Source organism: Vidua chalybeata, chromosome 10 (genome assembly GCF_026979565.1).
Source record: "Vidua chalybeata isolate OUT-0048 chromosome 10, bVidCha1 merged haplotype, whole genome shotgun sequence".
NCBI classification, from domain to species: domain Eukaryota; kingdom Metazoa; phylum Chordata; class Aves; order Passeriformes; family Viduidae; genus Vidua; species Vidua chalybeata.
This window is the reverse complement of record NC_071539.1, coordinates 20,664,231-20,673,147: the sequence shown is the minus strand read 5'-3', so window position 1 is coordinate 20,673,147 and position 8,917 is coordinate 20,664,231. Positions and strand designations below refer to the sequence as shown.

The following is an 8,917-nucleotide window of genomic DNA, read 5'->3' as shown; positions in this document are numbered from 1 at the left end:
TAGCGCTGGGTGTTTCCCTGACTCCTGTGCAGGTGGGAATGGGGCTGTCTGGAGTGACAAACCCAAAACAGAGAAGCTGCAGCTGCCTAAACCCTGGAAATGTCCAAGGCCGCGTTGGACAGGGTTTGGAGCAACCGGGGATAGTGGAAGGTGTCCCTGCCCATGGCAGGGGATGGAATGGGATGTGGTTAAAGTCCCTTCTGACCCAAACCATCCTGGGGTTTTGTGAAATGGGGAGATCCCTGCAGGGACTGCAGCAGTGAGCTGGGGCTGGGTCTCCCTGACTGCCGTGGGGTTCCTGGTGGAAAGGCCAAGGGAAAACACTCAGGGGCATGTTCTGTTTTCCTGATGTGTGCTGAGAGCAGGACACACTGGGAAAAGATGGATCAGAGGTAGAGGACACACTCAGAATTCAAAAAGTTGCATTAAGGGAAGTTATCCTATTAATTTGCTTTTCCATATGTTTCTATACTTAAAAAATTCTCAAATATTTCTGCATATAAAACTCCCCCTGCTGCAGTGTTGCATCAGTGGGTTCATGTTCTGGGGGGAAGAGGCATTTGGGAAGCAGGAGGACGTTTGGGTTGTAGCTTTCAGAGGTCTTTTGGAGAGAATTAAGGCAGTGAAACATCCCGGTTTATCCCAGCTGAGATCCTGACCTCACATGGCAGCAAAGAGAACTCTGTTTCTTACACAAGCAGGAAGTTAAAGGTGTGATGCATGTGCAACTCCTCTCTCTTTCTCATGGTGATTCCTCCATTGGAGTTATTCCCATGTGGAATAGCTCAGCCCACATTTTCCAGAGGGCAGGAGCAGCATTTTCCTCAGCATTTCCCCCAACCTCTGCATTTTGGAGCCTGATTTTCTCCTCTTTGCTCCTTTGCATGCTCCTTGCTGCTCCAGCTGATCCTGGAGGAGGAGGAGGAGGGAGAGCCTGCTGCTGGGAAATGTCCTGCTCCATCTCCCGCTGCCAGGGCAGGCCTTTGCCAGGAAGGGGGAAGTGTATCCTCTGCTCCCTCCCCTCCCAGCACGTGGGAAGCTCCTGGATGAGCAGCTCAGCAGCAGCTCCCGTGCATGGCCCTGTTCCCAGTACATAATGGGTTCTGCCTGATATCCATTCTCCCTCTTCCTAATAAAGTGCCACCACCTTGGTGGCAGAGCCAGCCTGGAAAATAATAAAGCATTTTGCACTTGGAGGCACGGGAAGGCAGGCTCTGGGGAGTGATCCTCCCCGAGACACAGGAATTATTGCAATTACCCAGCAACTGGAGGGAGAGCAGAATGGAGCTGCAGACTTTCCAGGCACACTTTTCCAGCATTAATATTTTTAATTAAGGTTATTGGCAGTGAGTTATGATTTTGGCAGAGCAGATGGCACAACCTGAGGGGTGGGCTCTGCTTGTCCCCGTGGTGGGGGACAAGATGCAAAGGTGCTTCTGCAAGCGTGCCTTGGGCCTGTGCAACCCCTTCTTCCCTCCTGCTGAGGGGTCACTGAGGGGACAATGCCATTCTCCTTCAGTTCAGGGACTGTTTTATGAATTTAATGAAAATTCCAAGAGGAATGAAGTCTACTGCTCACTCCTTGGCTTTTGCTGTTACGGACAGGGGTCCAGGAGATGTGGTGAGGCTGCCAGAGGATCAAAGGCATTTCATTTTTGAAAGCATCACATTGATTTTCAAATCAATCTGGTTTACGTACTTCTGGAGACTCTTCCACCTCCACCCCACCTTGGCCATCTCATAGCACTTTTATGAGTTTAAGAATCTCTAATAATCAGTTTAAGAGTCTCTAATTATCAGACACTAAGTGGTTTCCCCAAGGTCACATGGAAAGACAGCGTCAGATCAAGGAGCCAAGGCCGGGTCAAATACAGCTGTGAATCATCCTAAGTCCTTAGCCAAAAAGTTCTGCTGTGAAGGGTTTTTTGGGCGGTGTTGTGGGGTTTTGGGATGTATTCAACAACCACAAAGGGCCAACAGCCCTGCTTGTCCTCTGAGGTCTTCACCTTGAAAACGCTGTAGTTGGGTTGTTCTGCCAAAACTGAGACCCTGAGGTTGCCAGGAGGTGGTTGGCTGGTACAGGACATTACTCCACCTTCTGTGGGAAGGACAGAAGGCTCTGTGGGGGTTTGGCTTTGAGGATAGGAAGGCAGCAGCAGCCAAAAAAATCAAGCTTATACTGCATATTATATGAATCAGGAGTGTTTAGCTTTTGAAGGGTCTGCTGCTCCATGTCTGCATGGTGAGGAAGGAAGAATTACAGGGTGCTTCCAAAATATCCCATTTAGGGTTTGCAGCTGGAGCCAGTGGTCATAAGGTTAAGGTTAAGCTTTGGGACAGTGGCTAAGTGCCCTCAGGTTTCTGGAGTTGTCCTCGCATGTTGCCTCCTGTCTGGAATTGTCATCCGATTGTCATTTGCCCTCGACTACCAGAGCCGGGCTGCTGCATGGGCAGGGAAAGGAGGTGCTCTGCCTCATCTGGAGCAGGCTGCAGGCAAACCTGGAGAACTCCCTTCCTCGGCACTCCCATTCAGCATTTTACATACCTGGATACAGCTCTCAGCATCCTGGAAAGTGTCCAAGGCCAGGTTGGATAGGGCTTGGAGCAACCTGGGATGGTGGAAGTTGTCCCTGCCCATGGCAGGGGGTGGAAGTGAATGGGATGTAAGATCCCTTCCCACCCAAACCATTCCATGGTTCTGTTAATATGAACTTACTCACCTGGACCTTTCCAACCTCACTGCATTTAAGGCAGCATTTTCTGGAGCTTGAATAAAAGTCAACTCCACATAACGATGCCATATCTCAACATTACCACCTTTTCTTCTATTTTGGAAATGCGTCACCTCCGTCTCTGTCAAAGCTGACAGGTAAAGTTTGGTCTGGATTTTCCTGAGCTCTGTGAGGAGCTGATGGAAACTGGACCTCACAGAGATGGTGGAAACCCAGCACCTTGCAAGTGACTCCCAGCTCGTGTGTCCCGGGCAGTGGATGCTGATATCATAAAGGAATAATGCCCATTGTGATTCCGTAGGGAGGAGGCAGCTCAACCCATCTCTACTCCTTCAATTTCAACCCAGATGCAATTTATCAACAACCAGTGGTTGTTTATTAGGTTAATTCACAAGCTGTTTGTCAGGCACACACTCACAGGGGTTTATTAACAGTATAAATCCCCTAAGATCTTTCATTTCCCCATGCCTGTGGCTGTAGGTGCCAATTTAGTAATTCAGACCTCACATATGACCTGTCCTAAGCCTTTTAAAATAAAAGTCAAACCTGACAGGAGATTTTTCTCTTTAAGTGAAGACCAGCTTGGACAGGACTTGGAAAAACCTGGTCTAGTGGAAGGGGCAGGGATGGAGTGGGATGAACTTTTAGGTCCCTCCCAACCCAACCCATTCCATGATAATAAAGCCACCCTGCAGGATCTGGGGAGAAGGGAGAAGAAGGTGGCTCCTGTCCCTGTGCCTCTGGAGCCCAGGGCTGAGCTGCAGTGAGCAGCTTCCCAGAAGTAATTTCCAGGCGAAATTGCTGTAAAGAAAAAATTGACTTTTGACATAGGCTGATAAGCACTGATGTTTGTTTCCAAGGGCTTGTATTTTATGCAATTTAATGCCTAACAATGACTGACAACAGTGGTGATGGTGAAAAACATTAAAAAGGAAGGAACTGCAGTCATTTCCAGCTGCAAGCTTGTCTCCTGGTGGGCTTTTTCCTGTGATTTTCAGCATTTAGCCTGCTTGTTCTTATGCTATTGGTTTTGCAAGCTGAGACTTGTATCCCCAGACACTGAATTTCCAGCTGAAGTAAACCCAAAAGTCTCTACGAAGGATGCAGTGAGTATTGCCTCATCTTTGAAGGGGAAATGCTTTGTCTCTCTCAGATTATCTTCATGAATGGGCAAAATGCAGTGAGGTTGTGTCCTTCTAAGAGACACCTCTGAACTGGAGTTCCTGCTGCAAGTCCTGTTTTGAAGGGAAGAAAAGCTCAGTTAAGCTCAGTGTTTTCCCTCATCAATCATTCCCATTCAGGTCGATATTTCTGTTAGGACAAATATAACAAGGAGCTGGAGTCTGGAGGCCAGAGAGGAATGAGCAGCAGGAGCCTCTGATTCTTCTTTACTGGTGGTTAATGTGGTGTGGACTAAAATAAATCCCTTCAGGACATTCAGAGCCTCTTGAAGTGCCCTGAGCCTGGCAGAGCTCCGGCCCATTCCCTGCTCTGTGTCGCCCATGGTGTGAGCCCTGCTCACTCTTCCCACCTGTCCTGGGAATGGTGAGGAGGAATAGCCTCCCATTCCCAAGCAGAGCTCGGTGGGGACAGAGAACAGGAGTGTGAGCGTGGTTTAAGAGGACAGGGTGGTTGGAATGTCCTTGGAGTGGGTCAGGAGCCTTTCAGATACGGCTTTTTCAAACCTGGAGCTTGTCAGTGTTGGAAATGTGCTGTCCTGGGTGGGTGTTTATCCATCAAAAGAGTGGAGGGCACAGCCTGGATGTGGGGCCCAGGGCTTGGTACAAACAAAACCCTTTGGCATTTCTCCTCACTCTGAGAAACACATGGAGGGACTGGAGTGTGTCCAGGGAGGGAACGGGGCTGGGAAAGGGTCTGGAGCACCAGGAGTGCCTGAGGGAGCTGGGAAAGGGGCTCATCCTGGAGAAAAGGAGGTTCAGGGGGGGATCTTCTGTCTCTGCACAACTCCTGACAGGAGGGGACAGCTGGGGGGGTCAGGCTCTGCTCCCAGGGAACAGGGACAGGATTAGAGGGAACGGCCTCAAGTTGTGCCAGGGGAGGTTCAGGTTGGATACTGGGAAGATTTTTTCTCCAAAAGGACTGTCCAGCTCTGTCACAGCTGCCCAGGGCAGGGGTGGTGTCCCCATTCCTGGAGGGCTTTAAAAGCCATGTGGATTTGGCACTTGGGCACATGGGCCAGTGGTGGCCTTGGAAGTGCTGGAGAACAGCTGGACTCAGAGATCTTAGAGGGCTTTTCCAACCTAAATGGTTCTGAAGAAGTTTCCTTAGAGGTAGAACTTTGCATTAAAGGTTGAAGTGGAAGATCTTGGAGATCTTTCCGACTTTGTTGGTTCCATGCCTCTATGAAAGTCTCCAGGGGAACGTGGCAGCTGGTGACTCCACCTCCTGTCTTTGTTTCAGTGCTATTCATGGCAGGACTTGGCCCAGTTGCCCAGTTTTTATGGTCTGTTGATCCAAGGATCCTGAGTCAAACTCTTTTCTGATGTCATAGCTGATGAATTCCTGTCTAGATCCAGATATAATCCTGGAACCACCAGGAGCTTGGGGGTGGTTGGAAGGTGCTGAAGTGCTGTCAAGTGAGGTGAGCTCAGCTGAACGAGTCTGTTGACAGCTTGGAGCATGAATACTTCATGCTTCATCCCTCATATAGAGCCCTCTTTGTTTATTCCCATCTTTATTCATCATCATCATCGTTATTTATTAATTAAGTTGCTTTGCCAGGCCAACAGCATGAGCTCATGTCTGGACTCGGGTGCATCCATAATTAATTGCAAGTGTTGTGTTATGTTGCTGTGAGCAAAGGAGTGAAGAGTCTCAACAGAAAGTCTCTGGAAATTCAGAGATTACATCCACAATCCAAGTGCTTCCTCAGCAAGAGGAAGAACCGGAGTCCATCGTGTTGTTTAAGGGGTTCATGTTTGCACTACACCTTCAGAAATGACTGATCCTCTGTCCCCCTGTCAGGAATCTTCCTGAGCATCTCCAACTCTGCTCTAAATCAAATCAAGTTTTTCCTTTTAACACCAGCTTCCTTCCCCCGCTGCACTGACCTTCCAATGAGAGGCAGGGAGAAGAAGATATCACACGTAAAACAAAGTGAGAGGAACCCACGAAGAGGGAACCGAATTCCCCCAAAGTGTCACCCTGCCAGTTGGCTTTTATTGTTTTGATAGCGAGGCAATTCCGCTGACAAATCCATTATCGGCCACGTGCCGCACAAAAGCGGGAATGTGCCAGGGCACCGGAAAGTCCTTCTGAAATAACACAGCTCCGAGGAGCACTTGTTAGGGACCAGGGATACAAATGCATTCTGAGCATCCAGAGAACACTGTGGAGGGGGCATAAATCAATCCTGCTTAAGCTGCGCCGTTCCCTGGAAAGTCTCGGCATTTGGATGCACGGCAGCAGAGGAAGCGGGAGCTCCGCTGGGCAAGGGACACAGAGGCAGCAGCCTCCTGCTCTTGGTAAGAGGATTTTATTCCAGCCAGCACCCTGTGGCCTTCCTGCTGATAAATTTCTGTCAATAACTTGAGATCAGGAAGGAGAAAAACCCTCAGTCCTCCCACCCTTCCTAATTTTAGTGCCCTCCCATGCCTTAAATCCTGTTCCTGATTTAGACAGAAAGGTGCTTTCTTCCTGCAGGACTCAGACCTTGCAGGAACACCTGCTGGGAATGGCAATTCCTGCTGGGAGTGGTAATCTGGGGGTTTGTCTTGCCTCTTGCATCAAGGCAGCACAAGTGGTGCCAGGGGCACCTTCTTCCACCTGCACAGGACAGGAGGAAACAACCTCAAGGGGAGGGTCAGGTTGGACATCAGGAGGAATTTCTTCATGGAAAGGGTGGTCAGGCACTGGGAGGTGGTGAAGTCCCCGTCCCTGGAGAAGTTCAAGGAAAACTGGACATGGCACTCAGTGCTCTGGGCTGGTGGCAAGGTCAGGATCAAGTCACAGGTTGGACTTGATCATCTTGGACATCTTTTCCAACCTCAGTGATTCTGGGACTCTGGGATTTTCAGCATGGACATGGGAAGGTTTTTAACAGCTGGGAGAGTAGTTGGACACGGGTAGAGTTTGAGTCTGAGCAAGCCAACGTGTCCTGACTCAGCTTTGGGATTCATCTTTCTTTTTACCCTCTCCCACAATAATGTTTTATATGCTGATCCTCTCCTTTTCCCATCCTTTCCAAGCTTTCTTCTATGCTCATACTTCCCAATACCAGTACACACCACTCAGGACAGTTTCTTGAAATAAACCCTTTGCTTGAAAGAATTTTAAAATAGGCAGAGTTGAGTGAAAGGTTTTTCTCAAAGACTAAGATTAAAACATGAATTTCAGCAGTTTTATCCCTTTTGCTTTTCTTCTTCCTAAGAGACTCTTTTCAAAAGCCAACATGAAAAAATCTAAATACATGAGGCTAATCACATGTTGTAAATGCACACTAAATAAATGTCTAATTTGAGCTGTGTCTGTGCTGTCAGGGGACTGCACAGGCCATGACCTCCTGTATGTGGAGGATTCCCAGGAACCACATGGATTTATTTTATTTTTCAGATAACTCCATTCGTAGCCGCTTCACTGCAGTATTTGTTCAACACACTGGAGATTGATGAGCACACCTGGAGCTGAAGCCAGTGAGCTGTTCAGGAGTCAGGCCCATTCCCATTAGTTCCTAGGCTTAATTTAGTGCACATGCAACCCAGGAACTCCATATTGTAATGCTTGATGCGTTCCTACGAGGCCAGAGTTAAAATCCCAGAATCCCAGAATGCTTTGGGATGGAAGGGACCTTGAAGCTCATCCACTTGCACGGCTTCCACTAGCCCAGGGTGCTCCAAGCCCTGTCCAGCCTGGCCTTGGACACTTCCAGCGATCCAGGGGCAGCCCCAGCTTCTCTGGGCAACCTATGCCAGGGCCTGACCTCCCTCACAAGGAGGAATTCCTTCCCAATATCCCATCTAACCCTGCCTCCTGGCAGCGGGAAGCCATTCCCCCTTGTCCTGTCCCTCCATCCCTTGTCCAAAGTCCCTCTCCAGCTCTCTTGGAGCCCTTTAAGGCACTGGAAACTCCCCTCTCTTTTCCAGGCCTTCTCAGCCTTTCTACCTTAGAACACAGCATGCAAAAGGAAAAGCAGTTCCCTAAATCCTCTCGATCCCTCCACAAAAGGCTCCGTTCTTCCAGAGCTTTGGGACAGGAGCAGAGATTTCCACCCATCCCTTCGGAATCAGCATCAGAACAGCAGCGCTGAGAATTTGCATGGAGCATCCAGCAGCTCCTGCTCGTGGAGCTGTGAATGTGTTCATTTTTTAGCTTCAACAAGGTCATTCCCACTGCTAAGCATAATCCTGACACATTAGCAGGAGTGCTGTCCAATTCATTCGCACTCCATTAAGCAGCACTGCCGGGAAGGTTTTCCTGCTCTCTCCGAGTTCTTTTCCCCCCCAGTCACACACAGGGAATCATCTCTCAGGAGCTCAGGTGGCCGTGAGGGGAACACATCGTGCCCTGCAGTGCCTGCTCCCCGGGGTGGGTGTGAAAGCTGAGGCATTCTGGTGGCACTGGGGATCCCAGTGTGGTGACTGGGCTGTAAACTGGACATCCCTTTCCCTGCAGGTTGGTGCACAGTGACATCCCATGGCCTCCGAACCATTGCTCAGGGGTTTTCCTCTGCTCTGCTTATTGAGCTTCAGAAAAGTCACCAGAGTTTCAAATGTCACTGTTGTCAATTTTTTGTCATTCCAGGTGAAAGTGGCAGCTGATTTTTCCGTTGCTTCCACCTGGGATTTCCATCAAAATCTCTCCAGGCCACTGCCTGCATTTCAGACTTGCTTCCTGGGAAAACACAGTGCTGGGGTTTTGACAGCAACCTTTCCACCGAGTTGGAAAGATCCTCTGTGGGTTTGTTTCAGTGCCCTGATTTTGTGACAAGGCTCAGGGAGTCTCCTGCCTCGTCCTGCTTGGATGGGTGTCAGTTCTGCATGAGCTGGGCCAACTCAGGACAGTGCACAAGGAAATATTCCCTGTCAATTAAACTGGAGAAAGTGTCAGCAGGAGAGGAGTGAAGCAACCTCCTCTGAGAGCTCTCCCAGGGGACAGCAGGTCCTTTCCTGTCTGGATTCCATGAGCCACTTGTCCAGCCAGAAGTTCTCACAGCCAGAGACACAGAC

At 49.4% G+C, this 8,917-nt stretch overlaps 1 long non-coding RNA gene across 1 annotated transcript; it reads right to left on the bottom strand.

The window, feature by feature from the left end:
- Positions 1–1,316: 1,316 nt before the first annotated feature.
- On the bottom strand, positions 1,317–2,925 carry LOC128793031 (uncharacterized). Its single transcript, XR_008432640.1, has 3 exons — positions 2,721–2,925; positions 2,546–2,630; positions 1,317–2,098 (listed from the first exon to the last, which is right to left on the bottom strand). It is a non-coding gene; the product is annotated as an uncharacterized LOC128793031 (long non-coding RNA).
- Between the last annotated feature and the right edge of the window lie 5,992 nt (positions 2,926–8,917).